Consider the following 18544-nt stretch of genomic DNA (forward strand, 5'->3'; position numbering starts at 1 on the left):
TCCAGAGCTTTCCACCGTTGGGTCATAAAAAAAAAAAAAAAATCTGCTTCATTCACTCAAGAAGGCAGGGAAGAAAACACAGCTTTTGTGTGTTTACCCAATAAATGGGAAAATATTGCTCCCGTTCTTCATAACCACGAAGAATTAAAACGTGCGGTTAACAAAGATTTAGGAGCTAGGGAGGGGGCGGGAGCAGGGCTGCTGGCTTCTGCCTTCCCTTCTGGTTCCAAGAAAGTGAGGTTTCCGTTGCACAGGGCGCAACTTGGATGGCTCCGCCACGCTGGCCGCGGGCCTGGCGAGCTCCGCGTCCTGTCACTCACCCAGGTCAGCCCTGCGGGCCCCAGGTCAAAGCAAACTTTGGGAGCCCGAGAGCAACAGCGACATCTAGTGGCGAGAGAGGGAGATGCGCTTTTTAATTTTAATTTTTTTTTCAGCCTAGAAAAAACCGGATCACTCGCCCCAGATTTGATCGTTCTCGAATGGCCCCCCCACGGTAACGAGGGCAAATGGAGAGGACAATAGGAGCCCCATGGAGTTATCTCACGTGGTAACTGGAGCTGTGAGGTGCGCTTCCTTGTTAAACACGAAACTCTTGCCTGTGTTTGGATGGGCCCCGACTCCCGCCCTTGGCACTGGGGGACCTGGATTCCTCACAAGTCTATGGTCACCAGAGATCCCACTTGTGGTCGGCAGCATGGAGCTTTCTCTCTAGAAGGGCATTCAGATTTGATGACCTTCCCCCATTCCCTACCCCAATGGTCACAATGACCATAACTGAGCTAATCTGAAGCCAGGAGCCAGGAGTTTCTGCTGTATCTCCCACACAGGTGAAGAGTTCCAATGCTTTGGACCATCCTTTACTGCTTTCTCAGGTCACAAAAAAAGGAGCTGGATGGAAAGTGGAGCAGCCAGGATAAGAACTGGCACCCATATATGATGCTGGCACCAGGAAGTGATTAGCCAGTTAAGCTATTGCGCCAGAACTGCCAGGTCTTGAACCAGGGTGCATTTGGAATGCCGGCACTAATCATCCACGTGCATTAGCTTTTTATCCACATGTACCCATAGGACTGTAAGCTCCAGGAGTCCTGCTGTTTGTTCATGCACGTTCTGGGGCCTATAAGAAGGGGGAGAGCTCCTACCTGCTGGTTTAGTCCAAATGCCTGGAATAAGGGTGGGGCTGCAGCTCAGTCCAGGTCTTCTGCAGGGCAGGAGTTTCATGCTCATCTCCCACATCCGTGGGTGCAGGGGCCGGGATCATCTCGGGCTGCTTTCCCAGGCACGTTAAGGAACAGCTGGGACAGGGTCCAGCATCCTTATGGGAAGCCAGTATCGCAGGTGGTAGCTTATTGGCTACAACTGCCAACACCTAGAGTGAACTGTTTACAAAGGGAGACTTGTTAAAGGGGAGGGGGAGGGGAAAACCTCATTTGTAGCATATTTTACTATTTAAAAAAAAATACTCAAGTTCTGGGGGGCCAGTGTTGTGGCACAGTCGATTGAATCACTGCTTACAATGCCCAACATTTCATACCAGGGTACCGATTTGAGTCTCAGCTGCTCTGCTTCCAGTCCAGCTCCCTGCTCATGTTTCTCGGAGAGCAGAAGATAGCCAATCAGCACCGGGCTCCCTTGCATTCATGGAAGAGCCCTGGTTGGAGTGTCTGGTTCTTGGCTTCATCCTGGCCCAGCCCTAACTGTTGAAGCCAGTTAGGGGAGTGAATCAAGCAGATCTCTTGGTCTCTTTCCCTGTCACTCTGATTTGCAAACACGTAGAAGTCAGTTTTTAAAAATACACAAGCGGGCCCGGCGCGGTGGCGCAAGTGGTTAAAGGTCCTCGCCTTGCACGCCCGGGATCCCATATGGGCGCCGGTTCTAATCCCGGCGGCCCCGCTTCCCTTCCAGCTCCCTGCTTGTGGCCCAGGAAAGCAGTCGAGGACAGCCCAAAGCTTTGGGACCCTGCACCCGCGTGGGAGACCCGGAAGAGGCTCCTGGCTTCGGATCGGCATAGTATCGGCCCGTTGCGCTCACTTGGGGAGTGAATCATCGGACGGAAGATCTTCCTCTCTGTCTCTCCTCTCTGTATATCCGCCTTTCCAATAAAAAAATAATAAAAAAAAAGAAAAAAAAAGAAAAAAAAAATACACAAGCATGGGGATGGAGCTACACAAAAAATACACAAGCTTTGGGGACCTGCTTCGTAGCACGGGTGACATATTCACTGTCATCATTATTAAACAACATGTTTGTGGGCCAAACCATCACAGCATATACCTTGACTGTACACGATTGTCATCTTCAGTAAATTTTTTTTAAGATTTATTTATTTTTATTCGAAAGACAGATATACAGAGAGAAGTAGACAGAGAAGAAGATCTTCTATCTGATGGTTCACTCCCCAAGAAGCTGCAGTGGCTGGAGCTGAGCCGATCTGAAGCCAGGAGCCAGGAACTTTTTTCCGGGTCTCCCACACAGGTGCAGGGTCCCAAGGCTTTGGGCTGTCCTCGGCTGCTTTCCCAGGCCACAAGCAGGGAGCTGAATGGGAAGTGGCACAGCTGGGATTAGAACCGGTACCCATATGGGATCCTGACGCATGTAAGACGAGGCTACCATGCTGGGTCCAATCTTAAACAAATGTTTTAAAATGTATGTTATTTATTTGAAAGGCAGCGTTACAGGGGGAAAGAGAGAGACACAGAGAAAGTCTTCCACTCATTGTTCAGTCCCCAAATGGCCACAATAGCCAGAGCTGGACCAGGTTGATGCCAACAGGCAAGAGCATCATCTGGGTCTGCTACATGGGTGGAGGGACCCAAGCACTTGGGCCGTCCTCTGCTGCTTTCCAAGGCCATTAGCAGGGAGCTGAATTGGAAGTGGAACAGCCAGGATTGGAACCAGTGCCCTATGAGATACCAGCACTGCAAGCAGAAGCTTAACCTTCTGTGTCACTGCACCAGCCCCGGCAAACTATTTTTCCATAAAGAACAATAGAGGCGACATTGGAGAAGCGACCTGGCACTGAGCTGCCGAGGCCTCTTCCTCCTAGTAGGAACTGGAGAAATTTCTACCGGTGTGTCCCTTGCTATTGAGTTCACAGCCTACAATGGGATGGATTTCATCTCCTTCACAGACAGACTATGTCCTTGGAAAGAGAGACCTGGAAATGAAAATAAAAGGAACCCTGAAGGGCTGGGCTGCTTTGGTCTTGACCTGGGCACTGCTATGGAGTTCTGACAAGACCAAAGTCCATCTGCTTATCTGGGCTTTTATTTATTTACACTCAGACTCTAGCCACACCAAGGCACTTTACTGGCATGCTCAATGACAGAGAGCCTGTGTTCCCAGGGGAGAGCATTTGGGAAACCAGTCCCCGCTCCTTTCTCCCGCCCTGGCAATCGGCACCCCGATTCCTGGAAGCCAGGATACTTGGGGAGAATCCCGGAATTCCCAAAGCTCCATTAGTCAGTAAACACTGACTCCCAGGGTTTCCGAGAACTACCTGCAGCTACCACTTGGAAACCCACGTGCCTGAGTCATTCGCTGCCTGCTGCCCTGGACGCTGCTCTGAAGCTGAGCCCTGACACAGCCCCAGACAATTATTGTGGATTTTAAAATTCGAGGAAAGCTGCAGTTGAGAATTGTGGTTCTTTTTAAAAGTTGTTATTTAGTCTAGAGGGACCTCAGCCAGGTCCTACCTTCTGGAATGCCAACTAATCTTTACGGACAACTCAGGGGCCTGGCACAATGACTCAATTGGCTAATCTTCCACCTGCAAGCACTAGTATCCCATATGGACGCCAGTTTGTGCCCTGGCTGCTCCACTTCCCATCCAGCTCCTTACCTATAGCCTGGAAAAGCAGTCGAGGAAGATCTAAAGCCTTGGGATCCTGTACGTGCCTGGGGGACCTGGGAGAAGCTCTTGGCTCCTGGCTTTAGGTGGACTTAAGTTTGGTTGTTGCAGCTACTTGGGGAGTGAGCCATTGCACGGAGGATCTTCCTCTCTTTCCTCCTCTCTGTGTATCTGACTTTCCAATAAAAATTTTTTTTTAATCTTTAAAAATTAAAAAAAAAAAAAGAAATAAAACAAAATGACAAGACAATTCAGTTCATCACTGTCTCTCAATTCTTCCTGGTCTCCCTCGTGCCCGTGTGCAGTGAGCCCCAGGTCTCCCTCGTGCCCGTGTGCAGTGAGCCCCAGGTCTCCCTCGTGCCCGTGTGCAGTGAGCCCCTGGTCTCCCTCGTGCCCGTGTGCAGTGAGCCCCTGGTCTCCCTCGTGCCCGTGTGCAGTGAGCCCCAGGAACTCCAGTGCATTACACTGTCACACTGCTTGGGGTCAAGTTTTTTTTTAATCACCACTTCATACTGTTACTTCATACAAGCCTTGGGGTGGTAGATATAATAAAACTTTTCTACCACAGCTATTTTGTATCTATTTGTGATATAAAATGTATTCTATTTGTATCTACTGTGGAGAGAGTAAAAAAAAATCTGTTATCCATAATAGATACAAGATTTTTATTGGATCTTAATATTGTACACACTGTACCTCGTGCCACACTTTGCACAGTGTTAACCTTGAACAAAATGTATTGCTCTGTTTTTAAAGATTCATTTATTTATTTTAAAAGCACAGTGATGGGTCCAGCGCGGTAACCTGGTGGTTAAATCCTCACCCTGCATGTGCTGGGATCCCATATGGGCACTGGTCCATGTCCCAGCTGTTCCATATCCAACTCCCTGCTTGTGGCCTGAGAAAGCAGTCGAGGATACCCCAAAGCCTTGGGACCCTGCACTGGCGTGGGAGACCAGGAAGAAGTTTCTTTTCTTTGGATTGGCTTAGCTCCAGCCATTATAGCCACTTGGGGAGTGAACCAGTGGACAGAAGATCTTTCTCTCTGTCTCTCCTTCTATGTGTAAAAAACAAAACACAACTGCCTTTCCAATAAAAATAAACAAAATCTTAGGGAAAAAAAGGCAGAGTGGCAAAGAGAAAGGGAGAAGAGAGCTGTCTTTCATCTGCTGATTCACTTCCCAAATACCCACGGCTCCTGGGGCAGGACCAGGCTAAAGCCAGGAGCCAGGACCTCCATCCAGGTCCCCAGTACAGGCCACAGGAGCCATCATCTGCTGCCTCATTACACATTAGCAGGACGGTGGATGAGAGGCACAGGAGATGGGGTCCAATCCCAGGCACGGGCCTTCCAAACTGTGGTTTAACAGCTGCACCACAATGCCTGACTCAGAGGCTCAATAAAATCCAACTAACTAAATAAGCAGTAAAATAAACCATAAGGTGATATTTACTCCCTTGGAGCCCCCTCCTGTCACTATAGCAGGAGACCTCTCTCTCTCTTAAATAAATCTTGGTTTGCATACCCAATCAATCAATCAATAAACCATAAGGGGACAGCACTGTGGTGTAACAGGGAAAGCCACCGCTCGGGGTGCCAGCAGCCCATCTGGGCAATGATTCGATCCCAGCTGCTCCATTTCCCATCCAGCTCCCTGCACGTTTGCCTGGGAAAGCACTCTGGTGTGGGATGTGGCCCTTACCTAGCTGGCCAGACACTCAGGTCCCCTGGCTCTCCCAGCCTCTCTTTGCTTCTCCTCCTATGCCTTAGGCCTGCCAGTCTTTGCATGCCCTTGTAGGGAGCCAAGAAGACTCAGCCAGGGACCCTTGCAGAAGTCAATCTGAAGTGGAGAGGGGCACAAAGGAGCAGGCAGTCATTTCCTAGGGCTGGCACGGCTTGCTCAGCACGCTAGAGGGCTTTTGAAGCAGGCACGTATTTTCTCACTGTGCCGGCAGCTGGAAGATCTAGGCAGAGGCGGAGCAGGTTGCTGTCTTCTTCTCGTCTCTGGCTTGCAGGTGGCTGCCTTCGTGCTGCATCCACACACAGCCTTTTTTTTCTTTTTTCCTCTGCACACATATTCCCCTGTTGCAAATATATGAGTTGGCGGCCCAACGCAGTATCCTAGCGGATAAAGTCCTCACCTTGCATGCACCAGGATCTCATATGGGAGCTGGTTTTAATAACAGCAGCCCCGCTTTCCCTCCAGCTCCCTGCCTGCGGCCTGGCTAAAGCAGTAGAGAATGGCCCAAAGCCTTGGGACCGTGCAAGAAGCTCCTGGCTCCTGGCTTCGGATCAGCTTAGCTCCAGGCATTGTGATCACTTGGGTACTGAATTAATGGGCGGAAGATCTTCATCTCTGTCTCTTTTTCTCTATATATATATCTGCCTTTTCAATAAAAATCAATAAATCTTAAGAAAAAAAAAAAGGGCGCGGCACGATAGTGTAGTGGTTAAAGTCCTTGCCTTGAACGCACCATGAACCCATATGGGCGCTGGTTTTAATCCTGGCAGCTCCACTTCCCATCTAGCTCCCTGCTTGTGGCCTGGGAAAGCAGTGGAGAACGGCCCAAAGCCTTGAGACCCTGTACATGTGTGGGAAACCTGGAGGAAGCTCCTGGCTCCTGGCTTCAGATTGGCTCAGCTATTGTAGCCGCCTGGGGAGTGACCCATGGAACGGAAGATCTTCCTTTCTGTCTCTCCTCTTCTCTATATATTTGTCTTTCCAATAAAAATAAATAAATCTTTTTTTAAAATGTCGAGATGACACTCATGTGATCATTTATTTAAAAAATAATAAAAGGATATGAGTTGGGGATGGGATAGTGGCAGGATGGGTGAAACTGCCACCTGGGGTGCTGGCACTTCACACCAGCACCAGCTTGAGTCTTAGTGGCTCCACTTGCAATCTAGCTCCCTGCTGATGTCCTGGAAAAAAGCAGCAGAAGATGGCCCAAGTGTTTGGGCACTTGCCACCCATATGGGAGACCCAGAAGAAGCTCCTGACCCCGCTCTGGCTGTTGCGGCCATCTGTAGAGTGAACCAGTGGATGGAGGTTCTCTCTGTGTGTAACTTTGCCATTCAAAATATATGCATCCTTTAAAAAAAAAGATTTATTTATTTTTTATTGCAAAGTCAGATAAACAGAACGGAGGAGAGACAGAGAGGAAGATCTTTCGTCCAATGATTCTCTCCCCAAGTGAGCACAATAGCCGGAGATAAATCAATCTGAAGCCAGGAGCCAGGAGCTTCTTCCAGGTTTCCCACACATGTACAGGGTCTCAAGGCTTTGGGCCATTCTCCACTGCTTTCCCAGGCCGCAAGCAGGGAGCTGAATGGGAAGTGGAGCTGCTGAGATTAGAACCAGCGCTGATATGGGATCCTGGCGCTTTCAAGGTGAGGACTTTAGCCGCTAGGCTACCGCACTGGGCCTAATACATGCATCTTTTAAGGAAAAAAAATAAAGGACTCAAGTCAGACTGAATTAGGATTCAGTCTAACTGTCTCATTTTAGCTTAATGGTTTATTTTTTTATGCTAAAAGTTTTATTGCAGTAGTACATTCAAAGCCTGGGAAATGTGTGACCCATCTTAGGGATTTCTTAAAGGCTCTCTCTCATAACAACCAGGGATCTGGGTAATATAGGGCATTTTGGGGAGGGAAAATGCAATTTTATTGATAACATCAGCATATATTCCCACAAAAGGGTGATGCTGGATTGGGTTGAAGGTGCTCTAAGACACCCATGGAGGTTTTAGGACACCCAGGGAAACTTCCTGGAGGAGGTGGTACATAAATGCAGTCTTGGACAGACAGGAACTGGCAGGAGGCAGAGGAGGAGGCATTCAAGCACAAGGGAGCAGTACAAATCTGAGCTGTAAGTGAACTGATGGTCATTGAGAAAACCACAGACAGTCCAGGATTTGAGACATCAGGGGTGGCTAAGAGCTGAGGTTGCAATTGCCGTCAGCGGCCAGCCACAGAAGGCCACATGGGGCACGTGGAAGGCTACAGATTTTAGCTGTGATCTCATAGTTTAGCGTTCTAGAAAGTCCACTGTGGCTGCAACACGGATAATTACCGGAGGGGCCTGAGGTGTCAGTTGGCAAGCCAGAGTGACCACCCAGGAAGGCCAGGTGCACCGACCAGGGCAGGGATAGAAATGGGGTCAGGCTGCCGAGGAGGGGCAGCCACTACATGGGGTGTCCAGTGCGTAGGTTCAGCACCAAAGACAACCTTCGGGGCTGGCTCGGAATTTGGACACAGAAAATTCTAGCTGAGATCTAAGAGCAATAAACACCACCAGCCAGCTCTCCAAAGAATCCAGCTGTAGTCCGTTCCGAGACAGTGTCCAGTCCTTACCTGCAGGTGGCAGCACCAGCACTCCCAGAAAACAAAGCTCCTCACAACCACCCCAAGTCCGGAAGGAACAGAAAGACATCTTGGTGATTGATTTGTGAAAGCTGAACTGACTGATGGAGCCAGTTTGCTTTAAGCAAGTTGGCTACAGTTACACCAGGCTTTCAGACCAAGGTGTGACTTGTACTTCACACCTTGTCTGGCATTGCAACATCACCCACAGGCATGTGTTCCAGCTACTATTGCCTTTGAAGCATTTTTTAAAAAAGATTTATTTATTTTTATTGCAAAGTCAGATATATGTAGAGAGGAGGAGAGACAGAGAGGAAAATCTCCCATCCGTTGATTCACTCCCCAAGTGACTGCAACAGCCGGAGCTGAACCAGTCTGAAGCCAGGACCTTCTTCCAGGTCTCCCACACATGTACAGGGTCCCAAGACTTTGGGCCATCCTCCACTGCTTTCCCAGGCCACAAGCAGGGAGCTGGATGGGCACCCATATGGGATCCCGGCATGTGCGAGGTGAGGACATTAGCTTCTAGGTTATCATGCCAGGCTCCTCCCACCCCTCACCCCTTTAGAATGATGTGGGCTATTGGGTTCTCTCAAATTTTGGAATCTGGAGAAATACTTATCGGAAAGACAACGTAACAAACACTGTCTCCCAAGTCTGCCATGGTAGCACATCTCAACACCTTGCTCCTTCCTTTTCAGATGCTCCCCTTCCAGTTCTGTTCTCCCAACAGACATTTAGACACACCTTATCAACGTTGCATTTGGGGAGGAAGCACGGTCGCCTTGCCTCGGGCCCACCCCTGTCCTCTGAAGCATCCACTGTGTCTTTCTGTGCCCTCGCCCACATTCTTAGCTTCAAATATCACCACCACACAGAAAGGCAGCCACATTTTTTTATCGCTAAGTCAGCCTGCACTATTTATTCATCCATTCATGCCTTTATTCATGTCACACACTGGGTGGGAGACTGAGAATACCTTGTGAAAAAAAACAGGGTCCTGTCTGGTGGGAACTCAGAGACCCCTGGCAGGGGTGGGGAGTGGGTTCCGGGCACAAACTCCTGGATACTGATGCCATCAGATGGCAGGTGTGGTGGGCATTTTGAAGAAATGGCTGACTTGGGGACTCAAAGATGGGGGTAGAAGGCCAGCTGGGCTGAGGAAATGGCATGTGTAGCGATAGGGACACTCAAAACAGTGTGATACCTTCAGGAAGCCACAAGTGGTTTAACATTGGCGCAGCATTTGCTGGTTTGGGATGGAGGGGGTTGGGGAGTAGATCTCGAGGTGCCTTGGCTGAAGGACTGGGGGACATTATCTCCCAGATAAGTGGTGTCTCCGTTCCCATCAACTCTACCCTGCAGCTGCAGTATGATAAAGTATTTTGAAGATGAAACTGACAGTGGCTTACGCCTGAGTCTACAGTCCACAGAGTCAGATTCCAAGGCCCCAGCCAGGGCTCATACGCCCTGGGTGAGCCCTTCTCCAGTGGCTTCACCCACAAGTCCTCCTAAGCCAGCAAGGGTGGGGCGTCAACCGCCTTCCCTGATCCCAGGTAAGGTCAGATGTCCTGCCCCAGGTTTGCTAGGCCACCAGGACCCCTCCCACCACATCTTCCCCTTTTGGCTGGGAAAGGTGGTCCTACTTGCTGCACGGTAGATGTCTGGGCACTCTGGGGGGCCAGGAAGCAGGCTGCCCAGAGCTTTTCAATACCAACAGGATAGTTCCAATCTGCCTGTCTCCTGCCATGTTAAACTGAAACTGGGTCATCGGTCTCTGGCCTGCCCCTTGCCTGGCAAAGTTCACTATTCTTTTCCTGCCCAGCCAGGCCCGTTCAACACTGCAGTTCTTTTTGGGCTGCCTCTCTCCTCTAAGTCCTTCTTTTTTTTCTTTTTGGCCACCATTTTAGCACAAAGTGTTAAAGAGGTCTGGTTTCAACCCCTACAAGTCCTATGTTTTGGTTTCCTCGGGTAACTTACTGCTAGTGAAACCTCAGCTCTGAGTCTGCAAACTGGGTACATCACCCAGCCTGAACCGGCAGGTTTGCTTTCGTTTGTCTCACGTGGATCACACATGTGGTTCCTCTGCTATTTTTAACTCAGAACAGATATCTTCTGCTCACAATCGCTTGATGGGCAAATCTAAGTCACAGATCTTGGCTTGATTCTTTTACAGCTTCTCCCCTCCTCGCCCCTGCCAAATCCTGGGCTGTGGCAGCTCCGCTTGCAGTTCACCCCGGGTGCTCCCTGATGACTTCAGGCCCAGGCTCTGGCTCTCAAGTCTGCAGGCCACTATGTCACTCAGGGACACGTGGGGGTCAACTGTCTTATGGGGTCACCAACTCCAGAGAAAGTCAAGGCTTTTTTGGGTTCCTATGTTACTGGCCACCCCGCTGCCGCCGGGGGCGGGGGGCACCATATCCGCAGCCGATGCTGTCACTGGGGCCAGCACTGGTCCAGCTGGGAGGATGCTGGCCGAGATGCCTGTGTCCCATGCGGGAGGGCCCTGGGAGGCAGGGACAGCTCAAGTGTTGAGTTCCAGCCAGCCACCCATTGAGGAAGACCTGAATTGCATTTCCAGTGTCTGGCTTCATGGCTCACATTTGAGAAATGTACCATCAAGTGGGAGTCCTCTCCCTCTCTCTTGCTGCCCCTTAAATAAATGCATAAAACTTTTAAAAGAAATACTTGATGAAAGAGTCATCCATTTTCCTTGCGACGATAGGCTTATTTTCTCGGCAGAAGAGATGCTGAGCTATTCTTGCCTCACCCTATTTTGGGGGTTTTCAGAAAGCATGTTAACATCAGCTGTATTCTGTTCGCTCCTGAAATTGGAAAGAGGTTTTGCAACTGAAAAAACAGTGTTGCCTCTCGGAGCCTCATCTTCAGCCACACCCCTGTACACAGCAGCAGCTTCCTCCAGCAGTCTGGCCCTACGGTAGGGCACACCACACTGCTCTCTTACTCCCCCGGGTCTCGGTGCCCGCTGCTGGGTCTGCCCGACGTGGTCTCCTATGCCTGCAGACACTGGATCTTCCAAGCCTTCAACCAGACAGGCTCACCACTTCTCTGTGAAGCCCTTTCTTCAGGGGGCAGATGGGGAAACCTCCCGGTCTCCTTAGCTTTCTTGCCATTTCTCCACACAACGCTAACAGTGGTTCTCTCACCTCTCTCCACCTCCATGTCTTGAGGGCCAGGAGTTCCACACCCAGCGCAGTACGTGACCTATATGAGGGCACTTAGAAAGTTCTAAAGGAATGGAATTAGAGGAGAGGTGCTGGGGTAGGCACTGGCTGCGGTTTAACTGCCCCTCGAGGTGCCCATGTTTTGAGTATCCGAACGCTTGGCTTCAAGTTCTGGCTTCACTCCCGATTTCAAAGTCTGGCTTCACTGGGAGGCAACAGGTGATGGGTCAAGTACTGGGTCCGCCGTGCCACCCACATGGGACACCTGGATTAAATTCTAGAATCCTGCCTTCTGTCTGGCCCAGCCCGGTTGTGCTAGGAAGAAATCAGCAGATGAAAAATCGGTCTCTCTCCCTTTCCAATAAATAAACCATTAAGGTTGTGCATTCGTTGTTTTTTTTTTAAGAGACAAATTTATTTTGATGTAAACATTTCAATGCGGGTCTAGTTTTTCACACTATACGTTTTCCTCATACTTTGTGAAACAGCACATGGTTCAATGGTTAAAGGCGCCACTACCGGATTCTCAAGCATCTCAAACACCTGATTTTTGAAATTAAGAGGGCTTCACGCTGGAAAGAACTCTCCAGCTCTCCGCCGCTGCCTCGGTTCGGTGGAGGGGAAAGTGATTACAATCCGTCTAGCGTTACTTTTTCACAGCCGTCATTCACCGGGTACAGCACCGGAGCCAGGCCGGGGCCACCTGCTGCGGGGCCGTCTTGCGCACGCGCACTGGCGTCTGCGCCGTCTTCACCGGAGAGGCTCCCGCGGCGACCCGGTGCGCTTGCGCTCTGGGCCTTTTCCGCCGGGGCAAGTCTCGCGGGGGCGGGCGGCCTGGGGCAGTTCTCGCGGGATCCGCGCGGAGAGCGGAAGCGAGGCGGCTTTGCTGCTCCGGGGACCGGGCGGCGGCAGCGGCGGCAGCGGCGGTAGCGGACGCTGCGCTCCGGGAGCAGCAGCGAGATCGGCGGCCGCTCGGGGCGCGGCGGAGGGGCGGGCCGGGCGCGGGCCGGGCAGCTGCGCCACGGTGAGTGCGGGCAGCGCGGCCCGGTGCTTCTCTTCCTGCCGCTCCTTGGGGCGGGTGGGGCGGGTGCGGGAACCGGGCCCAGCCCGCCGGAGGAGCAGGACCCCCTCTCGCCCTCCCGCCCGCCCGGGCTCCGGGGCCCGAGGGCACCCCGGCATCAGCCTGGGAGCTTCTCGTTGGAATCCGCTGCCAGCGTCGGGAGGGTTCGCACCGGAGGGGACCGGCCCGGGCAGGCGGGGGGTTCGGCGCACGCTTCGAAGAAGGGGGTTCCGAGGCTTCTTCGCCCACCGAATGTTGTGCGGGAGAAGGTTCGCTCCCCCCGCAGAGTTTGCTTTCTTTCCGGCGCTCGGCTCTGCTGGATCTTCGGGAAGACGTTTGTCCCGAGCGAGGAAGGGGCCGGCCGGTGGGGATGCTCGCGGCAGGAGTCCGGCGAGGGCCCCCCTGGCCGCGCTCTAGCTGTCCTTCGGTGCTCGTTGAGGAAGTTGTTCCTAGCCGGCTTCGGTTGCAGGACGCTGTGCAACCTCGAAGTCTGGTCCCTTGCAGACCGGAGTCAAAGCCGCGAGAGAAGCGAGCGCGGGGCTGGTGTCGTACTCCCCCCCCCCCACACACACACCTGTCTCCCCTTCCTCCTCCTCCTCCTCTCCATTCCATCAGGGACGCAGAATGCTCACTCGATCATGCCAGACATTTGCCCCCCACCCCCACCCCTTTTCTAATCTACTTCCCCTTCCTCCTTGCTGTCCCCTCTTTCGCGTAATTTTTTTTTTTTGAGGTTTCTGCCTTTTGGTACTGTTCAATAAAATATTTTCTTGGCTGGAAAGTTGGCCCTTTTCCTTCTTTTCTCATTACTTGGAAACGTCCAGGCTGCTACAAAGCTGAGTTCCCTGCTCCCCGGCCGACCCCGGAGTGGGAAGGCTGCAGGGACGGAGTTCATCCTTAGGTAATCGATACTGCTGCTTGCCACAGTGTGCTTTGCTCGTGATCTCTATTCCCTTTCGCTTTGGTTATTGATGTCACTTAGCGATGGCTGCTCCGGCCTTCCCTCCCAGGTGCCTTTTAGTCCAGAAGGTCGGGTTGATTTGGGGCTCACCTGCCATCTTTGTGATGTTTACTGGGGATTAGTGGATGGGAGCAAATGAGTGAACTCCACATCAGTGTTAAAGTAGAATTTGAAGATAGCCTGGGTAATGGAAGGGGATAGAGATTTCGGCCATTGATGGAGGAAGGCTGCCCCTTTAAATGGTGCTAATTTACAAAAATCAGATTTCTTAAGAATTAGGAGTCTCATAATGAGCTTTTTCGGGAGGCGGAGGGTGGTAAACAGAAGTATTTACACGCATGTGAGTTCACTTCCCTGCCAAGTTATGGCAGGCAGCTGCATTTCTGATGGTTCCACAAAACGTGGCAGTCGCAGAATTTGGAGAAATGTGGAGGTGGAGCAGCTACTGCGCTGTGAGAGGGGCTGACGGTCGTCTGCTGGACTCACGGGGACGCTCTGCCCACTGGCCCGGGGCGTCCGGAGTCTGTATTTAAGGTTTGTCGAAGAAGTTGGCTTTTCCCCTGTGGTGCCAAGTGAATGTGTGTCACCTTCATTTTAGTGCACTGTCTGACATGCGTATTTTAAGATCTGGTTGCAGTGGTTCTTAAATTTAGAATGCTAAGAATTGCCAGTTTTAAAACTTGGAATGTGGCACCCCTAATGGATTAGGCTCCAGCTGGGGTGATCCTGATGCAGATGGTCCAGGCACTCAAATAGTTGCGGAAAGCAGGAGTCTAAAACAGTGGCGCTGCTAAGGGACTTGAACTCACTGGAGTTTGTGGCACTTTTCTGTGCGAACAGAGTAAATATTTAGCATAGCCTGGTCCTGGCTGTAGGTGTGATTAGTTCTGATATGTATGAATGCATGAGCTTTGCTTGGAACTGTTTCGTCAAGTGATTTAACTTGTAATTTTATGTTTAACAGGGCTACTGACTTGCCTCCCACAGAGGTCGTCTGAATCTGTGTGTGATAAGTGGGAATTCTAGGACAGGTGTTTGAACAGGGACTGGGAATGCTGCTTAACAACAGCTTGCGCTCTTAAGATTTGCAAGGCAAAGTGACTGAGAGAAATATGTTCCATCCTCTTGCTCAGTCAGATGGCTGCACTGGCTGGGGACAGGCCAGGCCCAAGCCAGTAGCGCAGGACTCCCTCCGGGTCTGGTGCCTTAGCAGGCTGCAGGATCAGCAGGGGAGCTGCTGGGGTGCTGACCTCACTTGCAGAGCTTAACCTGTTCTGTGATGCTGGTGTAAACGGCATCTCTATGCCAGAGGTCCTGCCCAGCTGTTTACAGGCTCGATCTGGTTTGCTCATCAAAGTCACTTTACAAGGTGAATGCTGTTTTACCTCCATTTTCCAGATGTGGAGTACTAGGGACTGGAGAGCACAAGTCGTTTCCGCAGGGTTGCTGGGCAGTAAAGGGACAGCTGAGTGCAGGGCTAGCTCCAGTGCGCTGGTGAACTTGCAAAGGTAGTTAATACTTGTTTGTAAAGTGTACGGGGCAAAAAGTCATCAGCCCTGAGCCCCAGGCCTGGAGACACTGTTGCTATCATTTGGGTCTTGTTCAGCACATGCTGATAGGCGATTGGGCTTTGCACAAGTGGATGACTTTGCAACATATTGTGGTGCTTACATAGAAGGAGATCCCCTAGACCGTAAGCCTGACAGGTGCAGGTAGGTGACACTGTGTTCTGTGTCACAAAGTGGAATTGCTTGACCGTGGGTGTGTATTTTAAAATTGTCAATAGTTACTGTCAGCTTGCTCTCCAAAAAGATTGACCTAGTTCATTCCCAATTCAAGTGTAGATTTGGGATTTTTTTTTTTTTTAATGCCAAAGCACATTGTCTGGCCAAGTGTAACTACTCAAGTGTAGGGCTAAGGAGTCATCAGCTGGGCTGGCCTCTGCCTGAAGTACCGCAGAGGTTGGATAGTAGAAACTTGCATGTTTGTTGTTTAGTTTGCTTTACTTTTGATGTCTGCAGTGGAGTGTCGTTTTCACCTTCTTCTGGGTGACTTCCAGAGTCAGCCTCTGCCCAGCGCCCTGTGAGTGGGTGACTTCCAGAGTCAGCCTCTGCCCAGCGCCCTTTGAGTGGGTGACTTCCAGAGTCAGCCTCTGCCCAGCGCCCTTTGAGTGGGTGACTTCCAGAGTCAGCCTCTGCCCAGCGCCCTGTGAGTGTTTTCCAGTGTGATGCAGTGAGTCTTACTTGGTAGATGTTATTCCCATCGTTTAAGTGAGAAAACAGGGTTAGTTTAAGATTAGCTTGCCCAGAATTACAGCTGTAATTGTCAGGGCCGATAATAGAACCCACACAGCACCTTAACACTTAACTGTACTGCTGCACTGGCCTAGTGCATGTCACCTCTTTTTTTCTTCCAATGTTTTTTATTTAGATTTATTTATTATTGGAAAGTCAGATATACAGAGAGGAGAGCCAAAGAGGAAGATATTCTGTCCATTGACTCACTCCCCAAGTGGCTGCAACAGCTGGAGCTGTGCCGATCTGAAGCCAGGAACCTCTTCTGGGTCTCCAATGCGGTTGCAGGATCCCAAAGCCTTGGGCCGTCCTCCACTGCTTTCCCAGGCCACAAGCAGGGAGCTGAATGGGAAGCAGGGCTGCCGGGATTAGAACCAGCGCCCATGTGTGATCCCTGCATTCAAGGTGAGGCCTTTAGCCACTAGGCTACTGGACTGGGCCCTAAGATGTATTATTTTTCATTGGCAAGGCAGATATACAGAGAGGAAGATTTTTCGTCCACTGATTCACTCCCTAAGTGGCCACAGTGGCTAAAACTGAGCCCATCTAAAGCCAGGAGCCCGGAGCCCGGAGTTTCTTCTGGGTCATCCACATGGGTGCAGAATTCCAAGGCTTTGCACTGTCTTTGACTGCCCTCGCCCCAGGCCACAAGCAGGGAGCTGGATGGGAAGTGGAGCTGCCAGGCTGCCCATATGGGATCCTGATATGTTCAAAGCGAGGACTTTAGCCACTAGGCTACCATGCTGGACCCTACATATCACCTTTTATTTTGTGTAAATTTTGGGATGAGATTTAAAGGGAAGAAAGAAAATAGTCTCACAAGGACCTTTGGGGTGCTGATAGCTGGAAATGGGCAATTCAAGCCTTGCTTGCCGTTCTTAGAATTCCCTGCTCTGGCTGGCTTGTGACAGTTGAGAGACGTTCTGAACGGGTACGGTGTTGAGTGTACCTCCACCCTGTGCAGCCCTGAGCCACCATCTCCCCTGCTGGAATCACTGCCTGCTCATTGCTTCTTGTTGAGACAGATGGGTGCTACAGCGTTTTTTCTTTTCTCTGTCCTTATCGAAATACACCGTTTTGAATTTCTTTACTTTGCCGTGTTCTTGGTGGATATACTAAGTTACAGACCTCTTCAGATTTTGTGTGAGGTACTAATTGTTACTCGGCCAGCGCAGCCATGGAAGTGTTAATTTCCCACCAGTAGGTACTGGAACAGTTTGTGGAGGATTTGCCCATTTACGCTTTCCCTGAGCAGCTGTGGCCAGTGGGTTGGTAGCGGCAGGAAGCTGCGTGGAGAATGATCTTGTTTTTTGTCACCTGCTGTTGAGTTACTTGACCACCGAACTCTGGGTGACAGCTACACACTTTGATGGTGACCGTGCTTAGGGATGCTGTCGTAGTTGTGTTTTGGGAAAAAAGAAAAACGCCAAATTTCTTTTTTGAACTACTACTTTAGACTTCTTTAACTTCCCGTCCTGAATGCCTGGTCTGAGCAAGCCTCGCTGGATTTTCAAGGGGCTGTGGGAAATACAGAGAGCGTGCAGCAGAGTTTTTGGAGCATGTGTTACAAAAGAAAAACAAATAGGAGGTAAATTAGCAAGTTTTTTTTTTTTAAGCAGCAGTTATTAATGGCAGGAAAAAGAAGGATTATACAAAAAAGGAAGCTTGGTTGTAGTACATTAATTGTCAGTGAACAGTATTTTATGATGTGATTCTGCTGATGGAACTGTAATATGTGATGTTACCGGGAAAGGGCAAGGGGAGCTGGGCTGAGTCAGTCCTGCCCTTCAGATAACGGGCGGTGCCTGCAGTAAGCGAGGGAGCAGCACAAGTGTATGACTTAGAAAGATTGTGGATAAATAGAAAGCTAAACACGAAATTGTGGGTATATGGCAGGGAACTGCTTCTAAAAGCTCTATTATACTTAACATTTTGTACATGGGTTAATTTGGGCAAAAAATAACTGCAGAGTACAAGTGAATGGCATTTAAGGATATAAAAAAGTAAATGTTTAGACTAATCTTTGCATTTAAAAAAATATTTCCTGGAGCACTTTTCTTCCCTGTGTTCCAGCTAGCACATGTGATCTGTTAGGTATGGCCTGAAAGAACACACACTGGTCTGGCATCCTGGTTCCCCGCAGCCAAGTGTCTGGCTTGTGGACTTTGACGGAGGGACTTACCCCCGGGTGATTGCTCTGTGCCTCGGGGATGCTCATTTTGGTTTAGCCTTATTCCCAGCTGGTTTACTGCTTAGTCCATTTGCAGCTATCTCGATTGATGTCCTAATTGTTAACTTTAGAACCAGAGTAATCATCACTCCGGGAGCTCCTAGGTGGTAATTACCCAGAAAGGTGTCACTATAAATAATCTGTCCCCGTTCGGCTTTCTGGTTTTGTTTATCAAGTCTGAAAACAGTGACTGAGCAAACAAGAATGGGGCTTTATTCCCTTTCAGTTATGCAAGCGCGACTGTGTCCCACATTTTGTGCAAGGCACTCTGCTGCCCTGTTCATCTCTTGATACAGGACCTGGGTGGGTGTTGTGGCAGAATCTTTTACCTTCCAACTAGAATTTGTTTCCATTTAGCCCTCTCTTTGCTCTGGGAAAAGCAGCTGCGCTGATTGCTCGTGAGACTGCTGTTTGACCTTCTGGCACCAGCCCCACACATTCTTTCTCCAGACTAGACACTTGGCAGCTCAGATTCTGGGTGTAGATTACGCTTGAGTTCTTCTGCTTAGGCTGGCCGGAGTAGCGTGGAGGCTGTTTCTCTACTGTTGAACCTTCACGTTTCAAGGTCCTGTGGGGCGCCCAGTGTCTTGGGAAT

The 18544-nt window shown here is 50.4% G+C and overlaps 1 protein-coding gene across 1 annotated transcript in view; it reads left to right on the plus strand.

Moving 5' to 3' along the window:
- Positions 1-12368: 12368 nt before the first annotated feature.
- The window catches only part of GRB2 (growth factor receptor bound protein 2), a 65972-nt gene continuing 59796 nt past the window's right edge, over positions 12369-18544 (plus strand). Inside the window, exon 1 of the mRNA XM_040989680.1 lies at positions 12369-12428. The gene's annotated coding sequence lies outside the window, so the exon portion shown is untranslated. The remainder of the gene's footprint in view (positions 12429-18544) is intronic.

Source organism: Ochotona curzoniae, unplaced genomic scaffold (genome assembly GCF_017591425.1).
Source record: "Ochotona curzoniae isolate NIBS_2020 unplaced genomic scaffold, NIBS_Ocur_1.0 contig_523, whole genome shotgun sequence".
Classification (NCBI taxonomy): Eukaryota; Metazoa; Chordata; class Mammalia; order Lagomorpha; family Ochotonidae; genus Ochotona; species Ochotona curzoniae.